Source organism: Hemiscyllium ocellatum, unplaced genomic scaffold (assembly GCF_020745735.1).
Source record: "Hemiscyllium ocellatum isolate sHemOce1 unplaced genomic scaffold, sHemOce1.pat.X.cur. scaffold_249_pat_ctg1, whole genome shotgun sequence".
In the NCBI taxonomy this organism is placed as follows: Eukaryota; Metazoa; Chordata; class Chondrichthyes; order Orectolobiformes; family Hemiscylliidae; genus Hemiscyllium; species Hemiscyllium ocellatum.
The window spans coordinates 100,508-116,262 of NW_026868110.1; positions in this window are offsets into that span (position 1 = coordinate 100,508).

A 15,755-nucleotide genomic window follows, 5' to 3' on the forward strand; every position below is an offset into this window, starting at 1 on the left:
TAACTAATTTATAGATAAAAAAAAGGACAATGACACTTACCAGGAACACCAACGATAGCCAGGAAGGGGTAATAAAAAAAATGTATAATGCGAAGAGCGTAATAGATCCGCCATGATAATGACAACCAATCAAATGCAGAAAGACACCAAACATAATAGGATAAACTCCTGTCTATTGTTGGACTATTCCAGTCTAATGTTCTCAGATTCTGATCCATTGTTGGCACATTCCGGTGTAATGTTCTCAGATTCTGTTCCATTGTTGGAACATGCCAGTCTGATGTTCTCAGGTTCTGTTCCATTGTTCGTACATTCTAATCTAATGTTCTCAGATTCTGATCTCTCCTCCACCACTCTCTGGATCTGCTGATCCCTGTCAGTGCTGTTGGTGATGGTTCCCGCTCATGTTATGGAATAGCACATTGAACGGCACCCAATTATCATTAAAAGATGGAAACCCTCCATTGGGATAATTAGTATCCATCGAGACAGGCATTAATCACAGTAACTGAACAAATAGGATCAGTTAACCAGTTCCATATATCACTTTTCATATCACTATAAAAGGGAACATTTACTGGTTTTGAATGGAATGGATGAGGGTGCTGAGAGATGGACCATAAATCTTTCAATTTTTATTTCTTTTTCCTTGCATACGAGATTATTAACAGAACACTGCATGGGTCTATATGTGTCCCACTCTGTTTATGAAAGAAAGTAGTTATAAAATAACAGATCGGCTACATAAAAGAAAACATCGGATGGGCAAGTTTCTAGATGTCTTAACCTACAGTATGATACTTATTGACCAGTGTGAGGCTACGCCGGGTTTTAATGCCCTGTTTTCAAATCCTTTCATAACCTTGAGACAGAGCACTGAGACTGCTGCTGAGGAACAGGCTGAAGCAATTCTGTCCCTATGGGCCTCTTACAGAGAGATAAGAGAAGGCCATTAAGCCAATATTAGCCTGTTGCTACTTGAAAAGGTGGACCTCTGGAATATTAGCACATTTTGCCAACAAAATCATTCAAAATAAAAAGGATTTCGCTGCAGCTGTGTGAGGTGTCACTGAGAGGGCACCTGGAGTTCATTGTTTCTGTAACTAGAACGGATGGACCTCCAACAGGTACAGTTTATTGGCTGCTTATAATCCAGGGGTTGCTGTGTCATTTAATGTCTTGTGGCTGTTATAAAGGGACAGGAGGATCCCATGCAGTCTTTCGAGCCTGTTACAAAGGAGCAGGAAGTGTTTATTTAACATTTCAAGTCTGTTATGCATAACTATTATGTTTAAACTAGTTATGGAATAAGAAAGACCTGATGTAAACAATAAAGTTCTAACTTTGAACAAGGCTAATTTTGGAAGTGTTAGTTGTGCCCTGTGACAGGCTAATTGGAATACTCGATTTGCAGGTAAAGGGATGGTTGGAAAATGCAAGGCCATCATAACTTGGTTTCAGAGAGTCAAGAGCCAACGTTTTCCCATTAGTGAGAGGGGCAAGGATAGTGGGTGCAGGGAGTGCTGGATGGGTAGACATATTGATGCTCTGAGCAAGGTAAGAAAGGAGGCATATGTCAGTTAAATAGAACTGAAATCAAGTGGATCCCCAGATGATTAGGGCAGCAAGTGTATAGTCACCGGGGAAATCGGGCTAGAAAAATGTGAATACGAGTTGGCTTTAGAAATAAGGTTAACGAGGTATCGAAGGAATTCTACAAATCTTTTCATGGCAAAAGATTAACTAGGGAGGAATAGGGCACCTTAAAGACCAGTAAGGCTACCTATATGTGGAAACACAAGAGATGGGAAGGGATATGAAACGAGTATTTCTCCTCAGTATTTAATGTGGAGGGAGTTACAAGAGCGAGAAAATGAGGAAATGTATAGTGATGTCTTGAAAAGTGTCTATATTACAAGGACGTGTTGGACATTTTAAAACACATAAAGGTGAACAAATCCTTGGGACCTGATCAGTTGTATCCCAGACGTTTGTGGGAAGCTGGGAAAGAGATTTCTCTGCATTTTGCTGATATATTTGTATCATTGATTTCCACAGGGGAGGTGCCAAAATACTGGAGGGCTGCTAACGTAGTGTCATCATTTAAGAAAGGAAGGAAAAATCAGGTAAATATAGATCGGTGAGACTGACGTCAATGGTGAAAAAATTGTTGGAGGGGTTTTTGAGAGAAAGGATATGTATGCATTTGGAAAGACAAGGACTCAAGAGAGCTTTGTACATTGGAGATCACGTCTCACTGACTCGGTGGAATTTTTTGAGGAAGTGATGAAGACGATTGAGAAAGACAGGACAGTGGATGTTGTCTTTATGGAAATCAGTAAGAAAACCAAAATATTCTACATGGTAGACTGGTTAGCAAGGTCAGACTGCCTGGGATCCAGGGAGAGCTCGCCATTTAGATCCAACATTTTCTGGAATATTGGAGACAGGGCGTGACAGTGGATATTTGTTCATTAAACTTGGAGACCTGTGACCAGTGGTGTGCCGCAAAGGTCAACAGTGAGTCCACTGCCTTTTGTCAGTTATACAAATCATTTGCATTTGAGTATATGAAGCATGGTCAGTAAGCTTGTAGATAATTCCAAATTTGGTGGTGTAGTCGACAGTGAAAAATGATATCTCCGAACAAAGTGAAAGTTGATTAGGTGAGCTGAGGGATGGGGATGGAGTTATATTTAGATAAATATGAGGTGTTGCATTTTGGCAAGACATATCAAGGCAAGATATGTAGGTAGGGTTCTGTCGAAAGTTGCCACTCAAAGAGAACTCAATTTAAATTATAGAATCCCTACATGAGGAAACAGGCTATTCGGCCCATCAAGGCCACACCGACCCTCTAAACAGTATCCTACTGGAGAAACCCCTACCCTGTCCCTCTGAGCCTGCATTTCCCATGGCTAATCCACCTCGCCTACACATCCCTGGGTATTGGGGCAATTTAGCAGGGTCAATCTACACTTGCCGGTATATCTTTGTACTGTGGCAGGAAAACATGGCACCCAGAAGAAACGCACGCAGACACAGGGAGAATGTGCAAACTCCATACAGGCAGTCATTCAAGGATGGAGGTAAACCCAGATCGCTGTGCTTTGAGGTAGCAATGCTAGATACTGAGCTACTGTGTCACCTTGTGGTGCAGGTTCTCAGTTCCTCGAAAGTGCTGTCACAGGTAGACAGCGTAGTGAAGAAGGCACTGGGTGATCTTCCCTTGACTGGTGCGTGCTTTGAATCTATGTGTTTGCAAGACATGTTGCCCCTGTCCAGGACATGGGTTTGGCCACTTTTGTAATACTGCCTTTAATTCTGGTCACCCTGATGTCGGAAAGACGTTGTCAAACTTGAAAGGGTGCAGAAGAGATTTAAAAGAATGTTGCAGGTGTTGGAGGGTTTGAGCTACAGGGAGAGTTTGAATAGGCTGGGGCTATTTTCACGTGTTAAGGCTGAGGGGTGACCTTAAAGAGGTTTATAAAATCATGACGGGCATAGATAAGGTAAACAGTCAATGTCTTTACCCCAGGATAGGCGAGTCAAAAATTACAGGACAAAGGTTTCATGTGAGAGGGGAAAGATATATAAAGGGAAATGAGGCACAACACTTTCAAAGAGAGACTGCTGTGTTTATGGACTGAACACCCAAAAGAGGTAGTGGAGGCAGGTCCAGTTACACCATTTAAAAGGCATTTGAATGGGTACATGCATGGGAAGGGTTTAGAGGGATATGGACCAAGTGCTGGCAAGGGGGACGAGACTAATTTAGGATATTTGGTCAGAATGGACGACTGGATCGAAGCGTCTTTTTCCGTGCTGTACATCACTAAGACTCTGTTGCCTCTTGAGTGTAAAACACAGGAACAGGAAGAGGCTATTCAGGTTCTGAATTCAGTCAGTCAGTGTGTTTGCTCAATTACTGAGAGCCAAATACAAAAATACACCATTCAGATTTTGATGGTGTTTTACAGAAACAGGAGAAAGGCTTTTAGTCAAGAGAAGCTGTAAGGAATGTCAAGAGGCCATTCAGTCCCTCAACTCCATTCCACAAGAGCAGCAGGTGAGAACAGTGAGATTGGAGCCTGTTAGTCAGTAACAGGAGGAGTACATCGATTTTCACAAACTTGGGATAAGGAGGCATCACTAAGTTGCTCAAGACTGGGACACATGGACAGGAGGGTGTCACTCAATTGGTCCAGATGGGACACAGGGACAGGAAGCAGTCACTCAACTGTTCGAGACTGGGACACAGGAACAGGAGGGAGTCACTCAAACGCTCGAGATGGGACACAGGGACAGGAATCAGTCACTCAACTGCTCGAGACTGGGACACAGGAACAGGAGGCAGTCACTCAACTGCTCGAGACTGGCACACAGGAAGAGGAAGCAGTCACTCAACTGCTCGAGACTGGGACACAGGAACAGGAGGGAGTCACTCAACTGCTCGAGAATGGGACATAGGAACAGGAGGCAGTCACTCAACTGCTCGAGACTGGGACAAAGGAACAGGAGGGTGTAATTCATCTGCTCGAGACTGGGACACAGGAACAGCAGGCAGTCACTCAACTGCTCTAGACAGGGACACAGGAACAATAAGGAGCCACTCAACTGCTCGACACTGGGACACAGGAACAGGAGGGAGTCACTCAACTGCTCGAGTCTGGGACACAGGAACAGGAAGCAGTCACTCAACTGCTCGACACTGGGTAACAGGAACAGGAGGAAGTCACTCAACTGCTCGATACTGGGACACAGGAACAGGAAGCAGTCACTCAACTGCTCGAGACTGGGACACAGGAACAGGAAGCAGTTATTCAACTGCTCGAGACTGGGACACAGGAACAGGAGGGAGTCACTCAACTACTCGAGACTGGGACGCAGGAACAGGGCGGAGTCACTCAAAAGCTCGAGACTTGGACACAGGAAGAGGAAGCAGTCACTCAACTGCTCGAGACTGGGACACAAGAACAGGAGGGAGTCACTCAACTGCTCGAGACTGGGACATAGGAAGAGGAAGCAGTCACTCAACTGCTCGAGACTGGGACACAGGAAGAGGAGGGAATCACTCAACTGCTCGAGACTGGGACACAGGAACAGGAGGGAGTCATTCAACTGCTCGAGACTGGGACACCGGAACAGGAGGGAGTCACTCAAATGCTCGAGACTGGGAGACAGGAACAGGTGGGAGTCATTCAACTGTTCGAGACTGGGACACAGGAACAGGAAGCTGTCACTCAACTGCTCGAGACTGGGACACAGGAACAGGAACAGGAAGCAGTCACTCAACTGCTCGAGACTGGGACACAGGAACAGGAAGGAGTCACTCAACTACTCGAGACTGGGACGCAGGAACAGGAGGGAGTCACTCTCTGCTCGAGACTTGGACACAGGAACAGGACGGAGTCGCTCAACTGCTCGAGACTTGGACACAGGAAGAGGAAGCAGTCACTCAACTGCTCGAGACTGGGAAACAGGAAATGGAGGGAGTCACTCAACTGCTCGAGACTGGGACACAGGAACAGGAGTGAGTCATTCAAATGCTCGAGACTGGGACACAGGAACAGGAGGGAGTCACTCAAATGCTCGAGACTGGGACACAGGAACAGGAGGGAGTTACTCAACTGGTCGAGACTGGGAGACAGGAACAGGTGGGAGTCATTCAACTGTTCGAGACTGGGACACAGGAAAAGGAAGCAGTTACTCAACTGCTCGAGACTGGGACACAGGAACAGGAGGGAGTCAATCAACTGCTCGAGACTGGGACACAGGAACAGGAGGGAGTCACTCAACTGCTCGAGACTGGGACACAGGAACAGGAGGGAGTCAATCAACTGCTCGAGACTGGGACACAGGAACAGGAGGGAGTCATTCAACTGCTCGAGACTGGGACACCGGAACAGGAGGGAGTCACTCAAATGCTCGAGACTGGGAGACAGGAACAGGTGGGAGTCATTCAACTGTTCGAGACTGGGACACAGGAACAGGAAGCAGTCACTCAACTGCTCGAGACTGGGACACAGGAACAGGAGGGAGACAATCAACTGCTCGAGACTGGGACACAGGAACAGGAAGCAGTTATTCAACTGCTCGAGCCTGGGACACAGGAACAGGAGGGAGTCACTCAACTACTCGAGACTGGGACGCAGGAACAGGACGGAGTCGCTCAACTGCTCGAGACTTGGACACAGGAAGAGGAAGCAGTCACTCAACTGCTCGAGACTGGGACACAGGAAATGGAGGGAGTCACTCAACTGCTCGAGACTGGGACACAGGAACAGGAGTGAGTCATTCAAATGCTCGAGACTGGGACACAGGAACAGGAGGGAGTCACTCAAATGCTCGTGACTGGGACACAGGAACAGGAGGGAGTTACTCAACTGGTCGAGACTGGGAGACAGGAACAGGTGGGAGTCATTCAACTGTTCGAGACTGGGACACAGGAACAGGAAGCAGTCACTCAACTGCTCGAGACTGGGACACAGGAACAGGAGGGAGTCAATCAACTGCTCGAGACTGGGACACAGGAACAGGAGGGAGTCACTCAACTGCTCGAGACTGGGACACAGGAACAGGAGGGAGTCACTCAAATGCTCGAGACTGGGACACAGGAACAGGAGAGAGTTACTCAACTGGTCGAGACTGGGAGACAGGAACAGGAGGCAGTCACACAACTGCTCGAGGCTGGGACACAGGAACAGGAGGGAGTCACTCAACTGCTCGAGACTGGGACACTGGGACAGGAGGCAGTCACTCAACTGCTCGAGACTGGGACACAGGGACAGGAGGGAGTCACTCAACTGCTCGAGACTGGGACAACGGGACAGGAGGCAGTCACTCAACTGCTCGAGACTGGGACACAGGGACAGGAGGCAGTCACTCACCTGCTCGACACTGGGACACTGGAACAGGAGGGTGTAATTCAACTGCTCGAGACTGGGACACAGGAACAGGAGGCAGTCACTCACCTGCTCTAGACTGGGACACAGGAACAGGAAGCAGCAACTCAACTGCTCGAGACTGGGTAACAGGAACAGGAGAGAGTCACTCAACTGCTCGAGACTGGGACACAGGAACAGAAAGCAGTCACTCAACTGCTCGAGACTGGGACACAGGAACAGGAGGGAGTCACTCAACTGCTCGAGACTGGGACACAGGAACAGGAAGCAGTCACTGAACTGCTCGAGACTAGGACACAGGAACAGGAGGGAGTCACTCAACTGCTCGATACTGGGACACAGGGACAGGAGGCAGTCACTCAACTGCTCGAGACTGGGACACAGGGACAGGAGACAGTCACTCAACTGCTCGACACTGGGACAAAGGAACAGGAGGGTGTAATTCAACTGCTCTAGACTGGGACACAGGAACAGGAGGCAGTCACTCAACTGCTCTAGACTGGGATACAGGAACAGGAAGCAGCCACTCAACTGCTCGAGACAGGGTAACAGGAACAGGAGGGAGTCACTCAACTGCTCGAGACTGGGACGCAGGAACAGGAAGCAGTCACTCAACTGCTCGAGACTGGGACACAGGAACAGGAGGGAGTCACTCAACTGCTCGAGACTGGGACACAGGAACAGGAGGCAGTTATTCAACTGCTCGAGACTGGGACACAGGAACAGGAGGGAGTCACTCAACTGCTCGAGACTGGGACACAGGAACAGGATGCAGTCACTCAACTGCTCGAGGCTGGGACACAGGAACAGGAGGGAGTCACTCAACTGCTGCAGACTGGGAAACAGGAACAGGAGGCAGTTATTCAACTGCTCGAGACTGGGACACAGGAACAGGAGGGAGTCACTCAACTGCTCGAGACTGGGAAACAGGAACAGGTGGGAGTCATTCAACTGTTCGAGACTGGGACACAGGAACAGGAGGCAGTCACTCACCTGCTTGATACTGGGACACAGGAACAGGATGCAGTCACTCAACTGCTCGAGACTGGGACAAAGGAACAGGAGGCAGTCACTCAACTGCTGGAGACTGGGACACAGGAACAGGAGGCAGTTATTCAACTGCTCGAGACTGGGACACAGGAACAGGAGGGAGTCACTGAACTGCTCGAGACTGGGACACAGGAACAGGAGGGAGTCACTCAACTGCTCGACACTGGGTAACAGGAACAGGAGGAAGTCACTCAACTGCTCGATACTGGGACACAGGAACAGGAAGCAGTCACTCAACTGCTCGAGACTGGGACACAGGAACAGGAAGCAGTTATTCAACTGCTCGAGACTGGGACACAGGAAGAGGAAGCAGTCACTCAACTGCTCGAGACTGGGACACAAGAACAGGAGGGAGTCACTCAACTGCTCGAGACTGGGACATAGGAAGAGGAAGCAGTCACTCAACTGCTCGAGACTGGGACACAGGAAGAGGAGGGAATCACTCAACTGCTCGAGACTGGGACACAGGAACAGGAGGGAGTCATTCAACTGCTCGAGACTGGGACACCGGAACAGGAGGGAGTCACTCAAATGCTCGAGACTGGGAGACAGGAACAGGTGGGAGTCATTCAACTGTTCGAGACTGGGACACAGGAACAGGAAGCAGTCACTCAACTGCTCGAGACTGGGACACAGGAACAGGAGGGAGACAATCAACTGCTCGAGACTGGGACACAGGAACAGGAAGCAGTTATTCAACTGCTCGAGACTGGGACACAGGAACAGGAGGGAGTCACTCAACTACTCGAGACTGGGACGCAGGAACAGGACGGAGTCGCTCAACTGCTCGAGACTTGGACACAGGAAGAGGAAGCAGTCACTCAACTGCTCGAGACTGGGAAACAGGAAATGGAGGGAGTCACTCAACTGCTCGAGACTGGGACACAGGAACAGGAGTGAGTCATTCAACTGCTCGAGACTGGGACACAGGAACAGGAGGGAGTCACTCAAATGCTCGAGACTGGGACACAGGAACAGGAGGGAGTTACTCAACTGGTCGAGACTGGGAGACAGGAACAGGTGGGAGTCATTCAACTGTTCGAGACTGGGACACAGGAAAAGGAAGCAGTTACTCAACTGCTCGAGACTGGGACACAGGAACAGGAGGGAGTCAATCAACTGCTCGAGACTGGGACACAGGAACAGGAGGGAGTCACTCAACTGCTCGAGACTGGGACACAGGAACAGGAGGGAGTCAATCAACTGCTCGAGACTGGGACACAGGAACAGGAGGGAGTCATTCAACTGCTCGAGACTGGGACACCGGAACAGGAGGGAGTCACTCAAATGCTCGAGACTGGGAGACAGGAACAGGTGGGAGTCATTCAACTGTTCGAGACTGGGACACAGGAACAGGAAGCAGTCACTCAACTGCTCGAGACTGGGACACAGGAACAGGAGGGAGACAATCAACTGCTCGAGGCTGGGACACAGGAACAGGAAGCAGTTATTCAACTGCTCGAGACTGGGACACAGGAACAGGAGGGAGTCACTCAACTACTCGAGACTGGGACGCAGGAACAGGACGGAGTCGCTCAACTGCTCGAGACTGGGAGACAGGAACAGGTGGGAGTCATTCAACTGTTCGAGACTGGGACACAGGAACAGGAAGCAGTCACTCAACTGCTGGAGACTGGGACACAGGAACAGGAGGCAGTTATTCAACTGCTCGAGACTGGGACACAGGAACAGGAGGGAGTCACTGAACTGCTCGAGACTGGGACACAGGAACAGGAGGGAGTCACTCAACTGCTCGACACTGGGTAACAGGAACAGGAGGAAGTCACTCAACTGCTCGATACTGGGACACAGGAACAGGAAGCAGTCACTCAACTGCTCGAGACTGGGACACAGGAACAGGAAGCAGTTATTCAACTGCTCGAGACTTGGACACAGGAAGAGGAAGCAGTCACTCAACTGCTCGAGACTGGGACACAAGAACAGGAGGGAGTCACTCAACTGCTCGAGACTGGGACATAGGAAGAGGAAGCAGTCACTCAACTGCTCGAGACTGGGACACAGGAAGAGGAGGGAATCACTCAACTGCTCGAGACTGGGACACAGGAACAGGAGGGAGTCATTCAACTGCTCGAGACTGGGACACCGGAACAGGAGGGAGTCACTCAAATGCTCGAGACTGGGAGACAGGAATAGGTGGGAGTCATTCAACTGTTCGAGACTGGGACACAGGAACAGGAAGCAGTCACTCAACTGCTCGAGACTGGGACACAGGAACAGGAGGGAGACAATCAACTGCTCGAGACTGGGACACAGGAACAGGAAGCAGTTATTCAACTGCTCGAGACTGGGACACAGGAACAGGAGGGAGTCACTCAACTACTCGAGACTGGGACGCAGGAACAGGACGGAGTCGCTCAACTGCTCGAGACTTGGACACAGGAAGAGGAAGCAGTCACTCAACTGCTCGAGACTGGGAAACAGGAAATGGAGGGAGTCACTCAACTGCTCGAGACTGGGACACAGGAACAGGAGTGAGTCATTCAAATGCTCGAGACTGGGACACAGGAACAGGAGGGAGTCACTCAAATGCTCGAGACTGGGACACAGGAACAGGAGGGAGTTACTCAACTGGTCGAGACTGGGAGACAGGAACAGGTGGGAGTCATTCAACTGTTCGAGACTGGGACACAGGAAAAGGAAGCAGTTACTCAACTGCTCGAGACTGGGACACAGGAACAGGAGGGAGTCAATCAACTGCTCGAGACTGGGACACAGGAACAGGAGGGAGTCACTCAACTGCTCGAGACTGGGACACAGGAACAGGAGGGAGTCAATCAACTGCTCGAGACTGGGACACAGGAACAGGAGGGAGTCATTCAACTGCTCGAGACTGGGACACCGGAACAGGAGGGAGTCACTCAAATGCTCGAGACTGGGAGACAGGAACAGGTGGGAGTCATTCAACTGTTCGAGACTGGGACACAGGAACAGGAAGCAGTCACTCAACTGCTCGAGACTGGGACACAGGAACAGGAGGGAGACAATCAACTGCTCGAGGCTGGGACACAGGAACAGGAAGCAGTTATTCAACTGCTCGAGACTGGGACACAGGAACAGGAGGGAGTCACTCAACTACTCGAGACTGGGACGCAGGAACAGGACGGAGTCGCTCAACTGCTCGAGACTTGGACACAGGAAGAGGAAGCAGTCACTCAACTGCTCGAGACTGGGACACAGGAAATGGAGGGAGTCACTCAACTGCTCGAGACTGGGACACAGGAACAGGAGTGAGTCATTCAAATGCTCGAGACTGGGACACAGGAACAGGAGGGAGTCACTCAAATGCTCGTGACTGGGACACAGGAACAGGAGGGAGTTACTCAACTGGTCGAGACTGGGAGACAGGAACAGGTGGGAGTCATTCAACTGTTCGAGACTGGGACACAGGAACAGGAAGCAGTCACTCAACTGCTCGAGACTGGGACACAGGAACAGGAGGGAGTCAATCAACTGCTCGAGACTGGGACACAGGAACAGGAGGGAGTCACTCAACTGCTCGAGACTGGGACACAGGAACAGGAGGAAGTCACTCAAATGCTCGAGACTGGGACACAGGAACAGGAGAGAGTTACTCAACTGGTCGAGACTGGGAGACAGGAACAGGAGGCAGTCACACAACTGCTGGAGGCTGGGACACAGGAACAGGAGGGAGTCACTCAACTGCTCGAGACTGGGACACTGGGACAGGAGGCAGTCACTCAACTGCTCGAGACTGGGACACAGGGACAGGAGGGAGTCACTCAACTGCTCGAGACTGGGACAACGGGACAGGAGGCAGTCATTCAACTGTTCGAGACTGGGACACAGGAACAGGGAGCAGTCACTCAACTGCTCGAGACTGGGACACAGGAACAGGAGGGAGACAATCAACTGCTCGAGACTGGGACACAGGAACAGGAAGCAGTTATTCAACTGCTCGAGACTGGGACACAGGAACAGGAGGGAGTCACTCAACTACTCGAGACTGGGACGCAGGAACAGGACGGAGTCGCTCAACTGCTCGAGACTTGGACACAGGAAGAGGAAGCAGTCACTCAACTGCTCGAGACTGGGAAACAGGAAATGGAGGGAGTCACTCAACTGCTCGAGACTGGGACACAGGAACAGGAGTGAGTCATTCAAATGCTCGAGACTGGGACACAGGAACAGGAGGGAGTCACTCAAATGCTCGAGACTGGGACACAGGAACAGGAGGGAGTTACTCAACTGGTCGAGACTGGGAGACAGGAACAGGTGGGAGTCATTCAACTGTTCGAGACTGGGACACAGGAAAAGGAAGCAGTTACTCAACTGCTCGAGACTGGGACACAGGAACAGGAGGGAGTCAATCAACTGCTCGAGACTGGGACACAGGAACAGGAGGGAGTCACTCAACTGCTCGAGACTGGGACACAGGAACAGGAGGGAGTCAATCAACTGCTCGAGACTGGGACACAGGAACAGGAGGGAGTCATTCAACTGCTCGAGACTGGGACACCGGAACAGGAGGGAGTCACTCAAATGCTCGAGACTGGGAGACAGGAACAGGTGGGAGTCATTCAACTGTTCGAGACTGGGACACAGGAACAGGAAGCAGTCACTCAACTGCTCGAGACTGGGACACAGGAACAGGAGGGAGACAATCAACTGCTCGAGGCTGGGACACAGGAACAGGAAGCAGTTATTCAACTGCTCGAGACTGGGACACAGGAACAGGAGGGAGTCACTCAACTACTCGAGACTGGGACGCAGGAACAGGACGGAGTCGCTCAACTGCTCGAGACTTGGACACAGGAAGAGGAAGCAGTCACTCAACTGCTCGAGACTGGGACACAGGAAATGGAGGGAGTCACTCAACTGCTCGAGACTGGGACACAGGAACAGGAGTGAGTCATTCAAATGCTCGAGACTGGGACACAGGAACAGGAGGGAGTCACTCAAATGCTCGTGACTGGGACACAGGAACAGGAGGGAGTTACTCAACTGGTCGAGACTGGGAGACAGGAACAGGTGGGAGTCATTCAACTGTTCGAGACTGGGACACAGGAACAGGAAGCAGTCACTCAACTGCTCGAGACTGGGACACAGGAACAGGAGGGAGTCAATCAACTGCTCGAGACTGGGACACAGGAACAGGAGGGAGTCACTCAACTGCTCGAGACTGGGACACAGGAACAGGAGGGAGTCACTCAAATGCTCGAGACTGGGACACAGGAACAGGAGAGAGTTACTCAACTGGTCGAGACTGGGAGACAGGAACAGGAGGCAGTCACACAACTGCTGGAGGCTGGGACACAGGAACAGGAGGGAGTCACTCAACTGCTCGAGACTGGGACACTGGGACAGGAGGCAGTCACTCAACTGCTCGAGACTGGGACACAGGGACAGGAGGGAGTCACTCAACTGCTCGAGACTGGGACAACGGGACAGGAGGCAGTCACTCAACTGCTCGAGACTGGGACACAGGGACAGGAGGCAGTCACTCACCTGCTCTAGACTGGGACACAGGAACAGGAAGCAGCAACTCAACTGCTCGAGACTGGGACACAGGAAATGGAGGGAGTCACTCAACTGCTCGAGACTGGGACACAGGAACAGGAGTGAGTCATTCAAATGCTCGAGACTGGGACACAGGAACAGGAGGGAGTCACTCAAATGCTCGTGACTGGGACACAGGAACAGGAGGGAGTTACTCAACTGGTCGAGACTGGGAGACAGGAACAGGTGGGAGTCATTCAACTGTTCGAGACTGGGACACAGGAACAGGAAGCAGTCACTCAACTGCTCGAGACTGGGACACAGGAACAGGAGGGAGTCAATCAACTGCTCGTGACTGGGACACAGGAACAGGAGGGAGTCACTCAACTGCTCGAGACTGGGACACAGGAACAGGAGGGAGTCACTCAAATGCTCGAGACTGGGACACAGGAACAGGAGAGAGTTACTCAACTGGTCGAGACTGGGAGACAGGAACAGGAGGCAGTCACACAACTGCTGGAGGCTGGGACACAGGAACAGGAGGGAGTCACTCAACTGCTCGAGACTGGGACACTGGGACAGGAGGCAGTCACTCAACTGCTCGAGACTGGGACACAGGGACAGGAGGGAGTCACTCAACTGCTCGAGACTGGGACAACGGGACAGGAGGCAGTCACTCAACTGCTCGAGACTGGGACACAGGGACAGGAGGCAGTCACTCACCTGCTCTAGACTGGGACACAGGAACAGGAAGCAGCAACTCAACTGCTCGAGACTGGGTAACAGGAACAGGAGAGAGTCACTCAACTGCTCGAGACTGGGACACAGGAACAGAAAGCAGTCACTCAACTGCTCGAGACTGGGACACAGGAACAGGAGGGAGTCACTCAACTGCTCGAGACTGGGACACAGGAACAGGAAGCAGTCACTGAACTGCTCGAGACTGGGACACAGGAACAGGAGGGAGTCACTCAACTGCTCGATACTGGGACACAGGGACAGGAGGCAGTCACTCAACTGCTCGAGACTGGGACACAGGGACAGGAGACAGTCACTCAACTGCTCGACACTGGGACAAAGGAACAGGAGGGTGTAATTCAACTGCTCGAGACTGGGACACAGGAACAGGAGGCAGTCACTCAACTGCTCTAGACTGGGATACAGGAACAGGAAGCAGCCACTCAACTGCTCGAGACAGGGTAACAGGAACAGGAGGGAGTCACTCAACTGCTCGAGACTGGGACGCAGGAACAGGAAGCAGTCACTCAACTGCTCGAGACTGGGACACAGGAACAGGAGGGAGTCACTCAACTGCTCGAGACTGGGACACAGGAACAGGAGGCAGTTATTCAACTGCTCGAGACTGGGACACAGGAACAGGAGGGAGTCACTCAACTGCTCGAGACTGGGACACAGGAACAGGATGCAGTCACTCAACTGCTCGAGGCTGGGACACAGGAACAGGAAGCAGCAACTCAACTGCTCGAGACTGGGTAACAGGAACAGGAGAGAGTCACTCAACTGCTCGAGACTGGGACACAGGAACAGAAAGCAGTCACTCAACTGCTCGAGACTGGGACACAGGAACAGGAGGGAGTCAATCAACTGCTCGAGACTGGGACACAGGAACAGGAGGGAGTCACTCAACTGCTCGAGACTGGGACACAGGAACAGGAGGGAGTCACTCAAATGCTCGAGACTGGGACACAGGAACAGGAGAGAGTTACTCAACTGGTCGAGACTGGGAGACAGGAACAGGAGGCAGTCACACAACTGCTCGAGACTGGGACACAGGAACAGGAGGGAGTCACTCAAATGCTCGAGACTGGGACACAGGAACAGGAGAGAGTTACTCAACTGCTCGAGGCTGGGACACAGGAACAGGAGGGAGTCACTCAACTGCTCGAGACTGGGACACTGGGACAGGAGGCAGTCACTCAACTGCTCGAGACTGGGACACAGGGACAGGAGGGAGTCACTCAACTGCTCGAGACTGGGACAACGGGACAGGAGGCAGTCACTCAACTGCTCGAGACTGGGACACAGGGACAGGAGGCAGTCACTCACCTGCTCGACACTGGGACACTGGAACAGGAGGGTGTAATTCAACTGCTCGAGACTGGGACACAGGAACAGGAGGCAGTCACTCACCTGCTCTAGACTGGGACACAGGAACAGGAAGCAGCAACTCAACTGCTCGAGACTGGGTAACAGGAACAGGAGAGAGTCACTCAACTGCTCGAGACTGGGACACAGGAACAGAAAGCAGTCACTCAACTGCTCGAGACTGGGACACAGGAACAGGAGGGAGTCACTCAACTG